The sequence below is a fragment of the Ovis aries genome, chromosome X (assembly GCF_016772045.2).
Source record: "Ovis aries strain OAR_USU_Benz2616 breed Rambouillet chromosome X, ARS-UI_Ramb_v3.0, whole genome shotgun sequence".
NCBI lineage: Eukaryota > Metazoa > Chordata > Mammalia > Artiodactyla > Bovidae > Ovis > Ovis aries.
This window is the reverse complement of record NC_056080.1, coordinates 40,487,027-40,509,140: the sequence shown is the minus strand read 5'-3', so window position 1 is coordinate 40,509,140 and position 22,114 is coordinate 40,487,027. Positions and strand designations below refer to the sequence as shown.

Here is a 22,114-nt window from a genome sequence, read left to right as displayed (position 1 = left end):
CTCCTCAAAGGCTAGAGATAATATTCTGAGCCAAATCCTTTGAGCTGTTTCACAGAGACCGAAACCCCCACCAGATGGAAGAAGTTAACTGCTGCCACAAGCACACAGGCCCCAGACCAGGAGGAACCAGGTGGCTGAAGATGTTGACTTTTGATTCCCTCACCACCAATCCATCGGAAGAATGTCCACCAGCTGATCACATACCCAGCAACCCTCTCTCTCCTCTTTAAAAACCTTCCCCTGAAAGCCACCAGAGTTGGGTCTTTTGACCCTTAAGTACTGTCTAGGCTCCTCGCTGGAAGCCCTGAGACAGATGGTGCGCTTTCTTTCCCCACAACCGGGCGGCAGTAGGTGGGCTTTACTGTGCGGGAGAGCGGGTCCAAGTTTGGTTCGGTAACCCTAAGGGTTAGGGGAAAACTTTTGGTTATGGCTGTTCCCTTCAATAACGCTGAAGAAGTCTTCCCTGGTGGCTCAGTGGTAAAGAATCCTCCTGCCTAATACAGGAAGCACTGGTTTGATCCCTGATCCAGGAAGATCCCACATGTTGCGGAGCAACTAAACCCATGCGCCGCAGCTAGTAAGCCTGTGCTCTAGAGCGCGGGAGCTGCAACTATTGAGCCCAAATATGCTAAAGCCCCTGCTCCACATCAGTAGAAGCCACTGCAATGAGAAGCCCGAGCAGCAACAAAGACCCAGCATAGTCAAAACTAAAGAAATAAAATGACATAAAATAATGCCGAAGAAACCTAGGCTTTCTTAGGGGTCATGTTTCCAGCCGTAATTGTTCTTGGACCTCAGACTCCAGTATGAAGGAGATATGGGTGAATCAGCACCTGGCTGAGGATTTCAGTGTACTGATGGTGGGGCATGGGGATAGGAAGGGGTGGGGAGCCAAGCTGGCCCCCTAAAAAGCAGGCCCACTGGCTCCTCCATGGGCCTCCAGGATCCTTTGCAGCCAGCCCTGCAAAAACAACTCCCTGCCCGTCCCCCTTCACCCCTCCGCCCCAGCCCCAGGAAGGCTGGCAGGCCCACCCTGCTTCACCTGGTGGGAGGTTCACACAGGCCAAGATTAACGCTAAATCTGGAGATTGTTATTCAGAGCTGGGTTTCACACCTTCTGGCATTCCATGCTAGCCTAGTTTTTAATAAAAACAACACTATTTTGGTGCCGTAAACCTATTTTTCACCATCTGGCATACCCTTGTGCCTCTTATGTTTTTTTCTTCTAGTACAGCCTGAAAGGAAAAAACCAACATGGGACTAGAAGCTCTCCACCAAAGAGGATACATTGTTGTACATTCGAATGGATAAGGCACCTTTCTGTAAATTGTAGCCGCTTAGTTCTGAGCAACAGACTTTCAAAAAAAATCCTCTTTCTACAGATGTCAATAGGGCAAGATGAAAGAAGTTAACCTCATGAAACATTAAGGTAAAACATGAAATTTTGTTTTGTTTTGTGTAACAGATGATGACAATCCTAAAATACCCGAAAGACTAACGAGGAAGAAAGCTCACCCCTTCTGTCTGAGGGAATGGTGACAGAATGGCCCCAAGCTGTCCTCTGCAGTTTCTTTGGGAGATGACACTAAAGGAATGGAAGGCTCTGGGGGAACCAACAGCTAAAAGTAGCTTAATGAGTGAAAGTCATTCTCATTGGATCAAGCTTTTAGTAAGTCTGTGATTTTGTGATTCTCTGAATTTTCTAGAGTCAAAGTCAGCTGTTGGACTTAAAGTTCACCAGCACCTTTTTACTGATAAAAGAGCTACTTCAAAGCACACAAATGTCTCTAGAAAACAGATCATGTGGCTCTTTTTACTTAATGAGCCTATAGTTCTTGATTCTCAAGTATGTGATGAATGGTGTTGTGTGGGTGTTCATTTGAGGCAGCTCCAGGTTTTGTGGGTTACTGAAGATTATATAACTGGGGGGGGGGGTTAAAAAAGAACAGAAAATTAGGAATACAGAATTAGTTAGGAAAGGAATGTTCTTTAGAATCAGGAAGAAAACAATACATAACATTTTAAAAGCTGAGAAATATTTCAAATCTCACATAATTCAGAAAACTGACATAAAGTTTTGTTAACTGCCTGACAAACTCCTATAATACATTTTTTCCCCCTACAGTTTTTGGCTGCAGATGCTTCGCCTGCCTTTTCATATGACAACAATCTTGTAATATCATTTTCTAGCAAGAGGATAGAAAATAGAAAAATAATTCATGCTGATTTTCTTTTAGTTTGGTAGATGGAAATTTGTTTTTCATTATTGATAGTTTAGAAGTTTCAGCTTTGCAATTTGTTATTAATGCTGTGTACATTTTTAGGACTACTGTCAAATTTCGGGAAACCTGTCAAATTTCTTTCCTATAAAAGCTGTAAATTTTCTGGGCATATCAAGGTTTGATATTCAGAGACCCATCTTAAATACTCCGAAGTGGCAATACTCAGTCAACTTGACGTCAATGTCTTGTAAAAGATCTATTATGAGATTTGTGTTATTTTTGTTAATGTCAGTATTTTGATCAAGTCAGCAAGAAACTTAATTTTCCTCCAGTGTGTTCATATACTTCACTTCTTATTAAGTATATTATTAATCCCCAAACCCATATATTGCCTCTATTCAAATTTTATCTCTTTCTCTTTTGGTATGATCTGAAAAAAAAAATTGTTACAATTTACTTCTCCATGTCAGAATTGTTTCTGTTGGTTACATATGGACATATTTGAAAAAAATTTATACAGGGAGTTTGCAATTATATTCACTGCATTATTGATGATAACTCTCAACAGGAAAAACTTCCGTTTTGAGCTGCTCATAAATTTAGGCATTTGATGATTGGAAGAATTTTCCTCATACCAGCTTCCGGCTCTGTACATTTCAAACCTTGTTTCTCCTCCTCCTCCTCCCACATCCCAGCTGCTCTAGTGCTCAGTGTCATGATGGCAGGTGGGCAGTGGGATTATTCCTGGAAGTCATTCCTACCCCAGGACGGCCAGTAATAACTATCTATGTAAACAGTTTCCATTAAGGCCACAGTAAAATGTACCCCCAACTCAACTTGCTCTCAGGCAGCTTCAGCACCCGAGGGGAAGTGTGACAGTCAGGGTGAGGAGAGAGCCATCTTTACCTATTATGATTCAATACAGATCTTAAGTAATTTGCAGTTCACTCCTGCAAATGGTACCAACACGTAGGACCAGGTGGGTCCATTTCTAGCCGCGCCCCCAACCCCTACCCCTACCCCCGCCAAGAGTCCTCTGCTAGTGAGGGGCTCTGCCGCTTAAGCTCTGTGTAGGTACCAGCCTGTGAGGGGTTTTTGTTGTTTCTTTGAATTGACAAAAGCGGCAGCAGAATACCAAAGGGCCGACTCCAGAAGCCTCGGATTTGTGTCTCTCCGTGACCTTGAACGGGTTGTTCCCCTCTCCGTCCGCCTCGGGTCCCCCATTTCCCAGCCTCCCACGCGCGAACGGCCTCCTAGCGCCCACCCGGTCCCGGTCCCCTGCCGTGTCAGCACGCGGCCGCTAGAGGGCACCATAGCCCCGTTTCAGAGCTGGGGAAGCCAGGAGACTGGGCCGGGTTGCCAAAGCGACGGCGGCGGCAGTCTAGCCCCTGCTGGGTCAGCTCCGCCTTCTTAGATGCTTTACGCAACCAATCACGAATCGAGCTCCATGGGAACGTCGGCTCCCACAGAAAACTGGTGAAGTGGGCAGGGCCTCGCGGCGCAGACTCCGCTTGGCTTTGAATGGCCGCTCGCGATACGACAGGAGCTTTAGCGAGTAGGCGGGTTCCGTGACGGGCAAAGTGTTATGATCCCTGCCGTGGCCCTCCCTGCCACCAGGGGGCTTTGTCACCCCTCAGGCTCATGACACTCATAGGACACTCCTTGATTTGAGGCGTCTGGGACGGGGTGGGGCTGATCTGTAAGTGATCTGTGACGGACTGGACCACCAATGAGAGAGCAAGGCTCAGGGCCTCCCAGGCGGCTGCTCTTCCGGCTCCGGTCCTGGAGGGCCTGTGTTGCTGGCACTACCCTGGGCTAGGTGGTAGGATCTGATGGCGTCCGCACAGCCCCCATTTGGAGGTCAGGTCATGCACCCGCAGAGGAGCCCATCCTGCCGTGTGGCCCTCTTGCAGGGTGATGGGCATTGCTCAAGGAAAGTTCGCAAGAGATTTTGTCTTTCATCCCTGGGCCTGAGGCATGCGAGGGGGCTCTGAGCACCCCCTCCCATGTCTGGGTAGAAAGGGTGGGGTGAGGAGGCAGAAACAAAGGATGTAGGTGAGAAAATCGATCTGCCTAACACAACAGTTGTCTGTCCCCACGAGTGAACCCTGGGATAGCCCTGGTCCATGGTGATGTGGAATTCCTTTGTGGCTTAGTGCAGGGCTCAATTTAAATCGATACTTATTGACTTGGGAGGGGGAGGATAGGTGGCAGAAAGGGTCAGCCAAACAAAGAGGGTACAGGAGGTTGTGCAAGGCACCAGTGCATACCCAGCAATGGGAGTAAGGGTGTGTGCAAGAGCTCCTTGTAACCACAAGGGGGTGGAGTGGAGGGGAAGCCTATATAGTGTATGTGTTAAAATACACATAACATAAAAGTCACCATTTTAACAATTTGAGTGGTTGTTGTTTTTTTTTTTTTTTTGCCCACTCTCTATGGCTGCAGGATCTTAGTTCCCCAACTAGCGATTGAACCCTGGCCCTCAGCAGTGAATGTGCAGAGTCTTAACCACTGGACTGCCAGGGAATTCCCAACAAGTTTTAAAGTATACAATTCAGTAGCATTTAATACATTCACAGTATTGTGCAACTATCAACATTGTCTAGTTCCAAACATTTTCATCACCCCAAAAGGAAACCCTCACCCATTAGCAGTCACTCCCTATCCCTTCCCAGCCCCTGGCAACTACCAACCTAATCTGTGAATTTGCCAATCCTGGGCATTTCATGTAGATGGAATCATACAGTGTATGGTCTTTGTGTCTGGCTTCTTTCACTCAGCATATTTCCAGAGTTCATCCACGTTATAGCAAGTATTTAGTACTTAATTCCTTTTTATGGCCAAATAATATTCCATTGTGCAGATGGACCACATTTTGTGAATCCATTTAGCTGTTGATGAGCACTTGCAGTTTTTGCCTTTTGGTGACTGGGAACAGAAGCACATGTACAATTACATCTGTGTCTTCCTGTCCTCTGTGGGTCCCTCTGGGTGCAGCTCTCTGAATGGGCTGTGAGCAGGTCTTCTGGCATCTACGCCTGCTCCTCCCTGACCCTAGCCCAGGGAAACTGTGTGGTCTGGGGGAGCTTGGACTTGTCAGTCACCACCTCAAACAGAGAGGGTTCACTGGAGTTACTTTGTTTCAGGGGCTAGGCCTTTACAACTCAGACACCAGAATCTGCTCCTTTTTCTGTTCTCTGCTAATATCAATACATCCATAGAGCAGAGAACAAGACTGGTCTGGTTGCTGCCACAATGAGAGGGTGGAAGAGCTGGGGACAATGGAAAAACACTAAAAGGTGGCAGGACATGGGGGAACAAAGGTGTCAGTTTGAAAATACGACCCCACGTACTTTCATTTTTACTGACTCTTTTGATAACAACACGTACACATGATTGGAGGGTGGGACAATGTGGGACATGGAGGCCACTGCCCAGGAAAATGCAGATGGGAAGTCAGGAGGGGCTCTCTTCTGCCGCAGCAGGGCCTGTCTGCCCAGACCCTGATATGAAGGAGGAAGAGGGGAGCCTGCATGTATATGCGGAGCAGGGGGGCAACCCCACTTGGACAAGTAGAACCAGGGGTCCTTCTTTGCCAAGTGAGATGGGTGAATTGTGATCACTGGTCCTGGAAAAGGTAGCCAATGGGCTTCTGTAGGGGGAATCTCTCCCTAAATCCACAAAGTACACACGCAGAGAATCCTCCCTAGGCTTGTCAATCAGCAAACAAACTGTGTCAATCTAGGATTTCAAGGGCCTAGGATCCTTTGATGCATCAAGTTCTCTCTCTTTTTTTTTTTTTAAAGTTGTTCAGTTTTATCCAACTCTTTTGCCACCCTATGGACTATAGCCGCCAGGCTCCTGTCCATAGAATTTCCCAGGCAAGAATACCGGCATGGGTTGCCATGCCCTCCTCCAGGGGATCTTCCCGTCCCAGGGATTAAACCTTATTTGTCACGTGGGTTCTTTGCTAGAAGCGCCACCTGGGTTTGCTAGATTCTGAATCAGCTATTCCACTGAACGCAAGCAGCCCCACTGACTCACTGCAGTTGGGATTCAGCGTTTACTGAGATGTCCTAGATGAGCTGCTCTCAGATTCCCAGGTTTCACTTATTTTTATTTTAAAGGAGAACAACTTCCCATGGACAGAGGAGCCTGGCAGGCTACGGTCCACAGGATCGGAAAGAGCTGGAGAGGACTTGGTACATAGTGCAACAATGGTTTGCCAACTTTGTTTTTTCTTCTTTAGATCCTTTTTTGTTGTTGTTTAAATGGAAGTAAGCACTTCCCTGGTGGTCCAGTGGTTAAGATTCCCTGTTTCCAATGCAGGAGGCATGTGTTCGATCCCTGGTTGTGGGAACTAAGATCCCACATGCTGTGCAGCATGGTAAATTTTTTTTTCAATTAAAATATTTTTTTTAAAAATAATACAAATTGAAGTATAGTTGATTTACAGTGTTGTTAGTTTCTGGTATATTCTTCCCTGGTGGCTCAGACGGTAAAGATTCTGCCTTCAATGCAGGAGACCCAGAGTTCAATCCCTGGGTTGCGAAGATCCCCTGGAGAAAGAAATGGGAACTCAAGCCAGTATTCTTGCTTGGAGAATTCTGTGGACAGAGGAGCCTGATGGGCCTGTAGTCCATGGGGTCGCAAAGAGTCAGACACGACTGAGCAACTAACACTTTTCTTTTTGGTATATAGCAAAGTGATTCTGTTACATATATGTGTATATATATATATTTCTTTTTCAGATTCTTTTCCATTATAGTTCATTATAAGACACTGTGTATAGTTCCCTGTGCTATATAGTAGGACCTTGTTTTTTATTTTATATATAATAGTGTGTATATATTAATCCCAAATTTCTAATTTATCCCTCCTTCCTCATTCCCTCTTTGGTAACCATAAAGTTTGTTTTCGATGACTGTGGGTAGGTTTTGTAAATAAGTTCACTTGTATCATTTTTGAGATTCCATATATAAGTGATATATGGTATTTGTCTAACTTCCTTCACTTAGTTTGAGCTCTAGGTCCATGCATGTTGCTGCAAATGGCTTTATTTCATTCCTTTATATGGCTGAGGAATATTCCACTGTATATATGAGACCATATCTTTATCTGTTCATCTGTTGATGGACATTCTGGTTGTTTTCGTGTCTTGGCTTTTGTAAATAGTGCTGTAATGAACATTGGGGTACATGAATCATTTCAAATTAGTTTTCTCCAGATATTTGTGCAGGAGTGGGATTGCTGGATCATATGGTAACTCTATTTCTAGTTTTTTAGGGAACCTCTGTGTTTTCCATAGTGCCTGTACCAATTTATATTCCCACCAACAGTGTAGGAGGGTTCCCCTTTCTTCAAACCCTCTCCAGCATTCATTATTTCTAGACTTTTTAATGATGGCCATTCTGACCAGTGTGAGGTGATACCTCGTAGTTTTGCTTTGCATTTCTCTAATAATTAGAGGTGTTGCTTGGCATCTAATAAAAGATGGTGAACATCTTTTCATATGCTTGTTGGCCATCTGTATGTCTTCTTTGGAGAAAGAACGAGCCTTCTGCCCATTTTTTGTTTGAGATGTTTGTTTTTTTGTTATTAAGTTGTATGAGCTATTTGTATATTTCGAAAATTAAGCCCGTGTTGCTCAAATTGTTTGCAAATGTTTTCTCCTCGTCTGCTGGTTGCCTTTTTGTTTTTCTTATGGTTTCCTTTGCTGTGCAAAAGCTTATAAGTTTAAGTAGGTCCCATTTGTTTATTTTTGCTTTTATTTCTGTTATCTTGGGAGGAGACTGACCTAAGAAAACATCACTACAATTTATGTCAGGGAATGTTTTACCCATGTTCTCTTATATGAGTTTTAGGGTGTCATGTCTTATGTTTAAATCTTTAAGCCGTAAGTTATCTGCATATAATGACAATTTTACTCTTCCCTTTCAATTTAGACAACTTTTATTTCTTTTTCTTATCTGATACTGTGTCTAGGACTTCCGATACTATGTTGAATAGAAGAGGTGAGAGTGGACATCCTTGTCTTGTTCCAGAATTTAGCAGGAAGGCTTTTAGCTTTTTACTGTTGAGTATTATGTTGGCTGTAGGTTCGTCATAAATAGCTTTTATTGTGTTGAAATATATTCCCTCTATTCCCACTTTGATAAGACTTTTTCTCATGAATGGATGTTGAATTTTATCAAATGCTTTTTCTACATCACTGAGATGATCGTGTGGTTTTTGCCTTTCCTTCTGTTGATATGGTGTTTGACAAGATTGGGTTACATATGTTGAAACATCCTTTTGACCCTGGGATGAATCCAACTTGATCATGGTGTATGATCTTTTCTGTATATTGTTGGATTTGATTTGCTAATATTTTGCTGAGAGTTTTTGCATCTATATTTATCAAAGATATTGCCCTGTAGTTTTCTTTTTTGGTAGTGTCTTTGTCTGGTTTTGGTATCAGGATGATGGTGGCGTCATAGAATAACTGGGAGTACTCCCTGCTCTTCAGTCTTTTGGAAGAATTTGAGAAGAATCAGTATAAGTTCCGCCTGTGTTTGGTAGAATTCCCTGATGAAGCCATCTGGTCCTGGACTTTGTTTGCAGGGAGGTTTTTTTAAAGATTATTATTAATACAAATTCTATTTCACTTCTAGGGATCTGTTCAAATTTATCTAATTCTTCTTGATTCATTTTTGGTGGGCTGTCTGTTTCTAGAAACTTGTCCATTTCTCTAGGTTGTTGAATTTGTTGGCGTATAATTGTTCATTGTATTTTATTTAAAAAAAAATCTCTGCAGTATCTGTTATTATTTCTCCTCTTTTATTTCTTATTTTGTTTATTTGGTTCCTCTTTTCTACTTGGTGAGCCTGGCCAGAGATTTGTCAGTTTTGCTTACCCTTTCAAAAAATAGCTGTTAGTTTTATTGATGTTCTTTTTCTATTATTTTTGTAATTTCTATTTTATTTTCTCTCTGCTCTTGATTATTTTCTTCCTTCTGCTGACATTAGGTTTTGTTTGTCCTTTTTTCCCAATTCTTTTAGGTGGTAAGTAGGGAGTTTATCTGAGATTTTTCTTGTTTTTTGAGGAAGGCCTCTACTGCTGGGAACCTCCCTCTTAAGACTGCTTTTGCTGCACCCCGTAGATTTTGGATGATTCTGTTTTCATTGTCATTTGTTTCAGTTTTCTCTATGATTTCATTGTTGACCCGTTGCTTTTTTAGAGCATGTTATGTAGACTCAATGTAATCATTTTTTCCTTCTTTCTGTGGTTGATTTCTACTTTCATACCATTGTGATCAGAAAAGATCCCTGAAATAATTTCTATTCTCTTAAATTTGTTGATGCTTGTTTTGTGTCCTACTATTCTAAAGAATGTTCCATGTGTAATTGTAAAGAATGTGTATTCTGTTGTTTTTTTTTTTCCTGGCTTCATTCACTTTATTTTTCTAATATAAAATTATGTGGTGGCTACAGCTGGAGAAGCCTGGGTCCTCTGCATAGAGACTCTGGTGTGGATCTTTACAAGATGGTCAATGAATTCCTGATACGGAGACTTGGTGAATACCGTTTCTTTCCAGAGATCAGGGGTGAGATAACTGTAGGTCTTGGAAATGGCATCAAAAGTAGCCTTGGCGAAAATGCCAGGGTGGTGGTGCAGCCCCTGGCAGAGGTGTAACAGTCATCAGGAGCTTCTTGGGCACAGGGGCTGAGATGATGCCCGTGCCCCTGGGAGCAGAGATGAGGCACACCAGCACAGAGCCACAGCGGCCAGTCACCTTGCAATGGACTGTGTGGGACTTGCCAATCTTATTTTCCTAGTACCCTCGTCACATGAGGATGATAGAGAGCTTGGCCAGGATGATGGTCCCACGGATGGCAGTGGCTACTGCCTTAGAGCACTTGACATCCAAACCAACATGTCCATTGTAATCCCTGATGGCGACAAATGCCTTGAACCTGGTCTGCTGACCAGCACGGTCTGTTTTTGCATGGGCATAATCTTTATTTAATTTTTATTTTTTGGGCATAATCTTTAAAACCTTTTCCTTGAGGGATGCTCCCAGGAAAAAGTCAATGATGTCATATTCTTTGATGGGCAGAGAGAAGAGATAGAGTTCCTCCAGGGACTTGATCTTCATGTCCTCGACCAGGCAGCCCAGCTTGGTAACCAGAAGCCACACCTTGTCCTTGGCCTTTCTTCAGGGAGCTCTGTGGTCTCTGCCCTATCCCTGATCCCAGCTGTGACCCAAGCCCAGGACTCCCCTGCTGAAGCCACCTTGGAAGCCACCACCCCATCCCCGGGCCCCCAGGGCCTCTAGGCCTTCTCAAAGCACCAGTATCATCCGCCATTTGGTGTTCTTATGAAGAAGCCTATTCTGGTATTTTGAGACTGTAATGTCCTGAAAATATCAATTATGTCTCTCTATTTTATTGTGGAATTTAGGATCTCTGTTGCCTTATTGTTTTGTTTTGTTTTGGTCTGAAAGATCTGTCAGTGATGTCAGTGGGGTATTAATGTTTCCTCGTATTATTGTATTCCTGTCAATTTCTCCCTTTCTGTCTTTTAGTATGTTTTATGTATTTAGGTGTTCCTATATTGAGTTCTGGTAAAGACTGAGGGCACGAAGAGAAAGGGGTGACAGAGGATGAGATGGTTGCATGGCATCACAGACTCAATGGACATGAGTTTGCGCAAACTCTGGGAGATACTGAAGGACAGGGAAGCCTGGCATGCTGCAGTCCATGGGGTCAAAAAGAGTCGGACATGACTGAGCGAGTGAACCACGGCAACAACAAATACTGAGTGCATATATGTTAATGAGTGAAACATTCTCTTCTTGTACTGATCTTTTATCATTGTATAGTGTTCTTCTTTATCTTTATGGCCTTTTTTTAAAAGTCTGTTTTGTCTGATACGAGGATCGCTACCCCTCCTTTCTTGTCATTTCCATTTTCGGGAGACAGCCTTTTTCATCCCCTCCCTTTCAATCTATGTGCCCTTTGCCCTAAAATGGGTCTCTTGTAGGCAACATATTGTAGGCTCTTGTTTTCTTAGCCAGTCTGCCACTCTGTGTCTTTTTTTAAAATTATTTTTGGTTGGAGTACAGTTGTTTTACAGTGTGGTATTAGCTTCTGCTATGCAGCAAAGTGAATCAGTTATATGTACACAGATGAAAGTTTGCTGCTATGAGCCATGAACGACACCGGGATTCATGGCCTCCGGAGGAGAGGAGCTCAACCCAGGGCCCGTGATGAGGCTTGATCGCTCAGAGCTTTTTGTGTAAAGTTTTATTAAAGTATAAAAGAGATAGAGAAAGCTGCTGACATAGACAGCAGAAGGGGACAGAAATAGTGCCTCCTTGCTAGTTTTTAGCAAGGAGTTATATACCTGTAAACAAGCTGCTAATTAGAGAAAGGAAATGCCTCAAAACTGAGAGAGTTGCACCAGGCCCCTCACCCACAACATGCGTTTTGAGATAGCATTGGCACAAGGTGAGTCATCCTGGGCCATAAAACAATTAACAGGAATCTTGGAGAAAGGCAGATTTCCAAGCAAATACATAGTTCATTAACATAGCTTAAGAAAGATATTTCCATAAGAAAAACACAATGGTTAGCTCAAGGTTTGAGATTAATTAACGAGGTATAACCAGGTGTTGCCATGACAACATAGGATTGGAAGAGAAAAGGAAAAAAAAAATCTGCCATTTGCTGCTTGCGGACCTCTGGCCTCCCTACCGAGGCTATTAACACTCTCACATATATCCACTCATTTTTAGATTTCCTTCCCATTTGCACTGTATGTCTTTTGATTGGCGCATTTAGTTCATTGACATTTAAGGTAATTATTGATAGATAATGTATTTATTGCCATTTAAAACCTTTTTTTCCAGTTGACCTTATATTTCTTTTTCCTTTTTGTTTTTCCTTTTGTGGTTTGATGATCTTCTTTCATAGTTCTTTTCTGAGAATCTATTATGCTTGAGTTATCTTCTTTTTTGGTTTTTGTGTATCTATTATGTTTTTGATTTGTTGTTGTTCAGTTGCTCAGTTGTGTCTGACTCTTTGTGACCCCATGGACGCCAGGCTTCCCTGTCCTTCACTATCTGCCGCAGCTTGCTCAAACTTTATGTCCATAGAGTCGGTGATGCCATCCAACCATCTCATCCTCTGTCATCCCCTTCTCCTCCTGCCTTCAATTTTTCCCAGCATCAGGGTCTCTTGTAATGAGTCGGCTCTTCATATCAGGTGGCCAAAGTATTGGAGCTTCACCATCAGTCCTTCCAATGAATATTCAGGACAGATTTCATTTAGGATTGACTGGTTTGATCTCCTTGCAATCCAAGAGACTCTCAAGAGTTTTCCCAATACCACACTTCAAAAGCATCCGTTCTTCAACACTCAGCCTTCTTTATGGTCCAACTCTCACATCGATACATGACTACTAGAAAAACCATAGCTTTGACTATATGGACCTTTGTTGGCAAAGTAATGTCTCTGCTTTTTAATATGCTGTCTAGGTTGGTCATAGCTTTTCTTCCAAGGAGCAAGCATCTTTTAATTTCATGGCTGCAGTCACCATCTGCAGTGATTTTGGAGCCCCTCCCCCCAAAAAAAGTCTGTCACTGTATTGTTTCCCATCTATTTGCAATGAAGTGATGGGACCGGATGCCATGATCTTAGTTTTTTGAATATTGAGTTTTAAGTCAGCTTTTTCACTCTCCTCTTTCACCTTCATCAAGAGGCTCTTTAGTTCCTCTTTGATTTCTGCCATGAAGGTGGTGTCATCTGCATATCTGAGGTTATTGATATTTCTTCTGGCAATCTTGATTCCAGCTTGTGCTTCATCCAGCCCCACATTTCCCATGATGTACTCTGCATATAGGTTAGATAAGCAGGGTGACAATATACAGCCTTTACATACTCCTTTCCCAGTTTGGAACCAGTCTGTTGTTCCATGTCCGGTTCTAACTGTTGCTTCTTGAACAGCATACAGGTTTCTCAGAAGGCTGGTAATGTTAGGGGAAGCACACTGATTGAAACCGCCCACCCTGGCCAGGAACCATAGTAACCATCTGCATGAGTTGTTTTACGACAGGAGGTCCTGGGAACTAATAAGTCTCCACCAACTGGAAGAGTTTGGGAAAGGTCAAAAGGAGACACCACATGTCTGACCACCTCCCAGAATCCTTCTCTCTGGCATCCATCTCGGCTGAACAAGGTGTGCACCACCAGGAAGGACTCTGAGTCAGAATGATTGGCTAAAGACAACCCAGAAACTAATCCATCACCATAAAACCCGAGACTGCGAGCCACGTGGCAGAGCTGTGCTCCTGGGTTCCCTTACCCTACTGCTCTTCACCCGGGTGCCCTTTCCCAATACAATCTCTTGCTTTGTCAGCACATGTGTCTCCTCGGACAATTCACTTCCAAGTGTTATATAAGAGCCCAGTTTCGGGCCCTGGAAGGGGTCCCCCTTCCTGCAATAGTAAGGTGGTCTGGTATTCCTATCTCTTTAAGAATTTTCCATAGTTTGTTGTGATCCACACAGTCATAGGCTTTAGCGTAGTCAGTGAAGCAGGAGTAGATGTTTTTACTGAAATTCTCATGTTTTTTCTATGATTCGATGGATGCTGCCAATTTGATCTCTGGTTCCTCTGGCTTTTCTAAACCCAGCTTGCACATCTGGGAGTTCTTGGTTCACGTACTGTTGAAGCCTGGCCTGGAGAATTTTGAGCCTAGCTTGGAGAATTTTGATTTGTGGTTACCCTGATTTTCAAGTATGTTAACCCAGTACTGTATCTACGTGCTTTAGACTGGTAGTCATATAGGCTCGCGCACATTCTTTAGAAAAAAACTACAGAATTTGCCTGGTTAAGAATCTGTCTACCAATGCAGGGAACATGGATTCGAGCCTGGTCTGGGAAGATCCCACATGCCGAGGGGCAACAAAGCCAATGTACCACAACTATTGGAAGCCTGCGCTCTGCAACAAGAGAAGGCACTGAAACAGGGATCCTGTGCAGCATAGCTAGAGAAAGCCTGCAAACAGCAGCAAAGACCCAGCGCAGCCAAATGAATTAAGTTAAAAAAAAAATCTACAGTTTTTTATTCCCCTTCCCCACATTTTATGATTTTGATGTCCTCTTTTACATCTTCATGTTCATCTTTTTGCTGTTCTTTGGAGTTATAATTGAATTCACAAAAAATGCTTGTATTCTACTAGTTTCCCCCACTACCTGCACCACGTGGCTTTAGGGATCTTAGTTGCCTGTCCAGTGGAAGCACTGAGTCCTAACCACTGGACCACCAGGGAATTCCCTGTGCTCGATTATTTAAGTGATTTACTTTCCAATTGTTATTTTCTCTTTCAGATTCTTGCTGCTTTTCTGTTTCGAGAAGACCTTTCAATATTTCTTTTAGGATTGGTTTAGTGTTGCTGTAGCCTTTTAGTTTTTATTTCTCTGAGAAATTCTTTCTCTCTCCTATTTTAAATGATTATCTTGCTGAGTAGAGTATCCTACTTTGCAGGTTTTTCCCTTTCAGGATTTTGAATATTTCTTGCCACTCTCTTTTGGCTTACCACTTTTCTGTAGAGAAATCAGCTGATAGCCTTATGGGGGTTCCATTGTAACTAACTTTGTTTTTTTCTTACTGACTTTAGAATCCTCTTTTTAACTTTTGCCATTTTAATATGTCTTAGTGTAGGTCTGTTTGGGTTCATCTTGTTTGGGATCCTCTGTACTTCCTATACCTGGATGTCTATTTTCTTCTTTAGGAAGTTTTCCACCATAATTTCTTCATATACATTTTTGATCCCCACTTCTCTTTCTTATCCTTCTGGGAACCCTGTTATGAGTAGGTAGGCTCACTTTATATACACTGATAGGTTTCATATATTGCTTTCATTTTTCTGTCCACTCTTCTGGTTGGGCAGTTTCTATTATTCTATCTTCCAGATCATTTATTATTCTTCTGCATTATTAAAGCTGCTATTTATCGCCTTTAGCTCAGCTTTCATCTTAGCACATGAGTTTTCTAATTTTAATTGGCTCTTCTTTATAGTTTCTAATTCCTTGTTATAGTGATCTGCACTTCTATTGACAGCCTTTTGTAATCCTTCAGTATTTCTGTAACTTCTTTTTTGAACTGAAGATCTAGTAGACTGGAGAGGTTGGTTTCATTGTTTCTTCTTTCAGGGGATTTCTCTTACTCTTTTAATTGGGAGTGCTTCTTCTGCTTCTTGATTTTACTTATATTTGTCTGACTATGAATTTAGGAGAAACAGTTATTTAGTGTCATCTTGGAGGTGTTTGTCAACCTTGGGCTATACCATTTAGAGAATGAAACACACATACACACAAAGCCACCTCATCATATAAGGATGGAGATTTAAATTTCAAAAGATCCATCTATATAAAATAGATAACTGACAAGGACCTACTCTGTAACACAGGGGACTATACTCAATATTTTGTAATAACCTATAATGGAAGAGAATGTAAAATATATCTATATATTGATATATATATATATATAGATATCAATAAAAAATTAAATAATACTAAGAAAAGATCCAAAGATCCTATAATCTTATAGGGCAGTCTTTTATTTTTCATTTATTTATTTTTATAATTTTATTTATTTATTTTTGGCTGTGCTGGGTCTTTGTTGCTACAGAGGCTCTTCTCTGGTTGCGGTGCACAGCTTCTCATTTTGGTGGCTTCTCTTGTTACAGAGCACAGGCCCTAGAATACATGGGCTTCCGTACTTGTGGCACACGGACTTAGCTGCCTCATGGCATGTGGGATCTTCCAGACCAGGGATCGAACCTGAGTCTCCTACATGGACAGGCAGATTCTTTACCACTGAGCTGCCAGGGAAGCTTATAAGACAGTCTTTTAAATGAGACATCCAATTTTATGAAAATCTTACTATGTTGTCCCTATTTCTCTCATTTTTCCTTAATTTGACCAGACAAATGTTCAGAATATGAGATTTGGGGACCAGTCCAGGGTTTAGGGCTTCCCTAGTAGCTCAGATGGTAAAGAATCCACCTGGAGTATAGGAGACCTGGGTTCAGTCCCTGGGTGGGGAAAATCCCCTGGAGAAGGAAATGACAACCCACTCCAGTATTCTTGTCTGGAGAATTTCATGGACAGAGGAGCTTGGCAGGCTATAGTCCATGGAGTTGCAAAGAGTTGGACACAACTGAGCGACTAAACATTTTCACTAGGGTTTAGAAACTTCTTCACTGATCCCCTACCAGGGCCCCTGGAATCTTCTCATCTGGTTATCTTGTTTCCTTCTTCAGTTAGTATTCCCAATTTGGTTTTTAAGCTTATTTATTTATTTATTTTCATTTTATTCGCCTGGAGGAGGGCACGGCAACCCACTCCAATATTCTTGCCTGGGAAATCCCATGGACAGAGGAGCCTGGTGTGTTACAGTCCATGGGCTTGCAAAGAGCTGGACATGACTGAAGTCCATCAGTCCATGGGGTTGCAAAGAGTCAGATAAGACTTAGCGACTGAACAACAACTTCATATGTACTTATATGAAGTTCTTTTATAAACATTTATATGATTAAAAAATCATATATAAACTTCATTTATATGTATGTTTTCCAGGTGGCGCTAGTGGTAAAGAACTTGCCTGCCGATACAGATGAGAGTTTGATTCCTGGGTCAGGAAGATCCCCTGGAAAGAGGGCACGGAAACCCACTCCAGTATTCTTGCTTGGAAAATCTCATGGACAGAGGAGCCTGGTGGGCTACAGTCCATGGGCTTGCAAAGAGCCGGACATGACTGAAGCGACTGAGCACAGCACAGCACATAGCTTTATAATGTTGTGTTAGTTTCAGGTATATAGTGAAATGATTCAGTTGTACATATGTATTATATATATGTATTCTTTTTCAGATTCTTTTCCCATATAGGTTATTACAGAATATTGAGTAGAGTTCCTTGTGCTCTGTAGTAGGTCCTTGTTGGTCATCTGTTTTATATATAGCAGTGTGTATATGTTAATCCCAGTCTCCTAATTGATCCCATGTTTCCCCTTTGGTTAACCATAAACTTATTTTTGAAGTGTGTAAGTCTGTTTCTGTTTTGTAAATAAGTTCATTTGTGTCTTTTTTCTTAGATTCTGTATAAGTGATATTATATTTGTCTTTATCTGACTTAGTATGAGAATCTCTAGGTCCATCCATGTTGCTGCAAATTGGCATTAGTTTATTCATTTTTTTGTAGCTGAATAATATTCTATTGTATATATGTACTATGTCTTTTTTTGTGGGGAGGGCTGCTCCCTCAGCAGTGAGAATGTGTTGTCCTAACCACTTCACTGCCAGGGAATTCCCTGTACCATGTGTTTTTTTTTTTAATCAATTCCTATGTTGATGGATAGTCAAGTTGCTTCCATATCTTGACATTTATTGTAAATAGTGCTGTTATGAACACTGGGGTGCATGTATCTTTTCAGATTTGTTTTCTCTAGATATTTGCCCAGGTGTGTGATTGCTGGATCATATGGTAGTTCTTTTCTTTTTTTTTTTTTTGTGCTGTGCTTGATCCTCATTGCTATGCAGGCTTTTTTCTAGTCATGGTGAGCTGGGGTTACTCTCTAGTTGCAGTGCACAGACTTTTCACTGCCGTGGCTTCTCTTGTTGCTGATCACAGGCACTAGGGTGTGAGGGCTTCAGTAGTTGTGGCACGAGGGTTCAGTAATTGTGGTTCTTGGGCTCTAGAGCACAGGCTCCATAGCTGTGGTGCATGGGCTTAGTTGCTTCTTGGAATGTGGTGTCTTCCCAGATCAGGGATTGAACCTATGTCTCCTGCATTGGCAGGAGGACTCTTTACCACTGAACCACCAGGGATGGTGCTGGTAGTTCTATTTTTAGTTTTTAAAGGAACCTCCATAGCGTTCTCTATAGTAGCTTTGCCAATTTCCATTCCACCAACAGTGTTGGAGAGTTCCCTTTTCTCCACACCCTCTCCAGCATTTATTGTTTGTAGATTTTTAAATGATGGTCATTCTGACTGGTGTGAGGTGATACCCCATTACAGTTTTGATTTGTGTTTCTCTAATAATTAGTGATGTTAAGCATCTTTTCATGTGTTTATTGGCCATCTATATGTCTTCTTTGGAGAAATGTCTATTTAGATTGCCCATTTTTTGATTTTTTTCATATGGAGTGGCATGTTGCTCTTTGTCTATTTTGGAGATTAATCCCTTGTTGGTTGCTTCATTTACAAATATTTTCTCTCATTTTGTGGGTTTTTTTTTAATTTTTTATGATTTTCTTTGTTATACAAAAGCTTTTAAGTTTAATTAGGTCCCATTTGTTTATTTTCATTACTCTTAGAGGTGGATTCAAAAAGATATTCCTATGATTTATGTCACAAAGTGTTCTGCCTATGTTTGCTTCTAAGAGTTTTATAGTATCTGGTCCTACATTTAGGTCTTTAATCCATTTTGACTTTAGTTTTGTATATGGTGTTAACGAATGTTCTGATTTCATTTTTTTTACATGTAACTGTCTAGTTTTTCTAGCACCATTTATTGAAAAAACTGTCTTTCCTCCTTTGTATATTCTTGCCTCCTTTGTCATAGATTGACCATGGGTTCATGAGAGTATTTCTGGGCTTTTTATCCTGTTCTGTTGATCTATATTTCTGCTTTTGTTTCAGTACCATACTCTTTTGATTACTGTAGCTTTGTAATATAGCCTGAGGTCAAGGAGCCTGATTCCTCTGGCTCCATTTTTCTTTCTTAGGATTTCTTCAGCTATTCAAGGTCTTTTGTGTTTCCATACAAATTAAAAAATGTCTTGTTCTCAGTTAAGTTCAGTCACTCAGTCGTGTCCGACTCTTTGCGACCTCAGGAGCCGCAGCACGCCAAGCCTCCCTGTCCATCACCAACTCCTGGAGTCCACCCAAACCCATGTCCATTGAGTCGGTGATGCCATCCTCTGTCGTCCCTTCCTCCTCCTGCCCTCGGTCTTTCCCAGCATCAGTGTCTTTTCAAATGAGTCAGCTTTTTGCATCAGGTGGCCAAAGTATTGGAGTTTCAGCTTCAACATCAGTCCTACCAATGAACACCCAGGACTGATCTCCTTTAGAATGGACTGGTTGGATCTCTTTGCAGTCCAAGGGACTCTCAAGAGTCTTCTTCAATACCACAGTTCAAAAGCATCAATTCTTCGGCTCTCAGCTTTCTTTATAGTTCAACTTTCACATCCATACATGACCACTGGAAAAACCATAGCCTTGACTAGATGGACCTTTGTTGACAAAGTAATGTCTGCTTTTTAATATGCTGTCTAGGTTGGTCATAACTTTCCTTCCAAGGAATAAGCGTCTTTTCATTTCATGGCTGCAGTCACCATCTGCAGTGATTTTGGAGCCCCCCAAAATAAAGTCTGACACTGTTTCCACTGTTTCCCCATCTATTTGCCATGAAGTAATGGGACTGGATGCCATGATCTTTGTTTTGTTCTAGTTCTGTGAAAAATGCCATTGGTAATTTGATAGAGATTGCACTGAATCTGTACATTGCCTTGGTATTTCCAGTTTACTCTTTTTTTCAAATTGAAGTATGGATGATTTCTAGTTTGCTTAACAAAAACTGTATTGAGGAATAATTGCCAAATATAATTGTATGTATTTAAAGTGTATGTATTTAAATTGTATGTATTTAAAGTCCAGTGGTTAGGACTCTGAACTTCCACTGCAGGAGGCATATATTCCATTCCTTGGTCTAGGAACTAAGATCCTGCAAGCCGTGCGATGCAGCCAAAAGTTAAAAATAAAAATAGAATAAAGTGTACAATGTGATTATTGACATGCATACACATAGAATGATTACCAAGATCAAGATAATTAACACACCCATCACCTTACATAGTTAACTCTGTGTGTATGTGTGTGGAGAGAATGCTTACAATCTATTCTTGCCAACTTTCAAGTATCAAATACCTTTTTATTAACTACCATCAGCATGCTATTCATTACAGCCTCAGAACTTCTTGTAGATGCAAATTTGTACCCTTTGACCTACAGCACCCCATGCTAATTAGAAAGCATACTGCTCAAATCAGAACCTCTGATAGCTTTTAGAAGTGTATTAGTGTATTAGTGGTGAGCAACCTTTATCCGCTCCCCCCAACCTCCCGCGGCCTTCCTCAAGAGACAATTTCAGGGAATGAAAATGATGCTTATAGGCTGCCTGTATTTGCATTGCAAATGAAAATAGCTTTGAATCCTGTGGGGGAAATATGTATTTTCTTCCAGGGGAGCTTGCCTGTGCAATCAAGTAGATTTATTCTAATGAGCAACCGATGCCATTTGCCAGTTACTAAAATGTTAATATCGGCAGAATTGAAAACTAGTCACATAGAGGCAGTTTTCTAATTTTTTATCCTAAAATTAGTTGACAGGCTGAAGGTGGAGATAAATAGAAGAGCATAAAACCATTTATTACAAGTAGTAGGCTTCATCTCGCTCTCTTTGATACATCAGTTAGGCTTGTTTTGATGCACTACAGGAAGCTTGTTGGTAATACATTGCAAACTGTACATTTCGGTCAGAACTCAAATGGTTTCCAAGGTGCAGTCATAAAGGCCAGTGCTCAAAATAGCTGCTGCCCCCAGGGAGTGAGGGCTTCCTAAGAGGCCCTTAAGGGAGCCCAGAGCGAATTTCCTGGAATCGCTGGTTTTGGAGGCTTTAAAAAAATATTACAAATATAAGTCCTGCTGTGTTACCAGGCAGATTTTGACACACAGGTCCTAACTCAAAGTATTGTGTGATTGACACTTGTATTTACTAAATCATTCGAGTCCTAGTTGATTAGAACTATGATAACAAATAATTTGATTCCTTTGATGCTGAGGCAGCTGAGTTAACATCTGGAGTCAAAGTGCCCAGATTGGAACCCCTGAGAAAGCACTGTTATCTATTTATCACTCTGTTCTGGCCACTAGTGCAGAGGGACTCACAGAAAGGACCAGGGGAGGGTAAGGTGGTTAGCAAGATGGCACATATGGGAACTTATTAACGATACAGCAGAGGGGGGACAGACATAGGGTGCAAAACTTGGAGAAATCACACGATCTGGGAGACGCTTCAAAATTCACTTCCTTATGTTTGCTGTTTTAGGCGAGAATGTTCCTTACCATAGCAAGACTAAATATATTGTCTGCCAGGCCTTAATTCTCAAATTGGTTTTCATTGTTAAAAAATGATGTAGAAAATGCTGAGTGGCGTCCTCTCCAGTCTGCAGCATTGCAGAGGCCGTTTATGAGAAGCCATGAAAGCTACAGAAGTTCTCGTCTTATTTTCTGCATTTCTAGTTTTATGCAATTTCATTAGATTTTTCTGCTTTGGTAATAAATTTAGAAAGGAGAAGGAAAAGAACACAGTTACAAATACAACACTTATGGACTTTCCTGGTGGTCCGCTGGGTGAGAATCTGCCTGCCAACGCAGCGGACACAGGTTCGGTCATTGGTCTGATCCCACGCGCCACAACTGCTGAAGCTCAGGTGCCCTAGAGTCTGTGTTCCGCAACCAGAGAAGGCCGCACGCTGCAGCTAGAGAGTAGTCCCCACTCGCTGCAACTAGAGAAAGCCCACTCACAGCAACAAAGACCCAGCACAGCCAAAAATAAAAATATTAAAAATAGATATATAACGCTTCTTACCATTTGAAAGTGAAAGTCACTCAGTTGTGTCTGACTGTTTGTGACCCCATGGGCTATACAGTCCATGGAATTCTCCAGGCCAGAATACTGGAGTGGGTAGCTGTTCTCTTCTACAGGGATTTTGCCAACCGAGGGATTGAACCCAGGTCTCCCTCATTGCAGGTGGATTCAATTACAATTTGCTCGCCAATA

General features: G+C 41.9%; 1 long non-coding RNA gene and 1 pseudogene across 1 annotated transcript; one reads left to right on the top strand and one right to left on the bottom strand.

The window, feature by feature from the left end:
- The first annotated feature begins 3,978 nt into the window (after window positions 1-3,978).
- LOC132658833 (uncharacterized) lies at window positions 3,979-20,051 on the top strand. Its single transcript, XR_009598904.1, has 3 exons — window positions 3,979-4,082; window positions 6,350-6,442; window positions 16,852-20,051. It is a non-coding gene; the product is annotated as an uncharacterized LOC132658833 (long non-coding RNA).
- LOC105605438 (small ribosomal subunit protein uS5-like) lies at window positions 9,678-10,570 on the bottom strand (annotated as a pseudogene).
- Window positions 20,052-22,114: the final 2,063 nt, after the last annotated feature.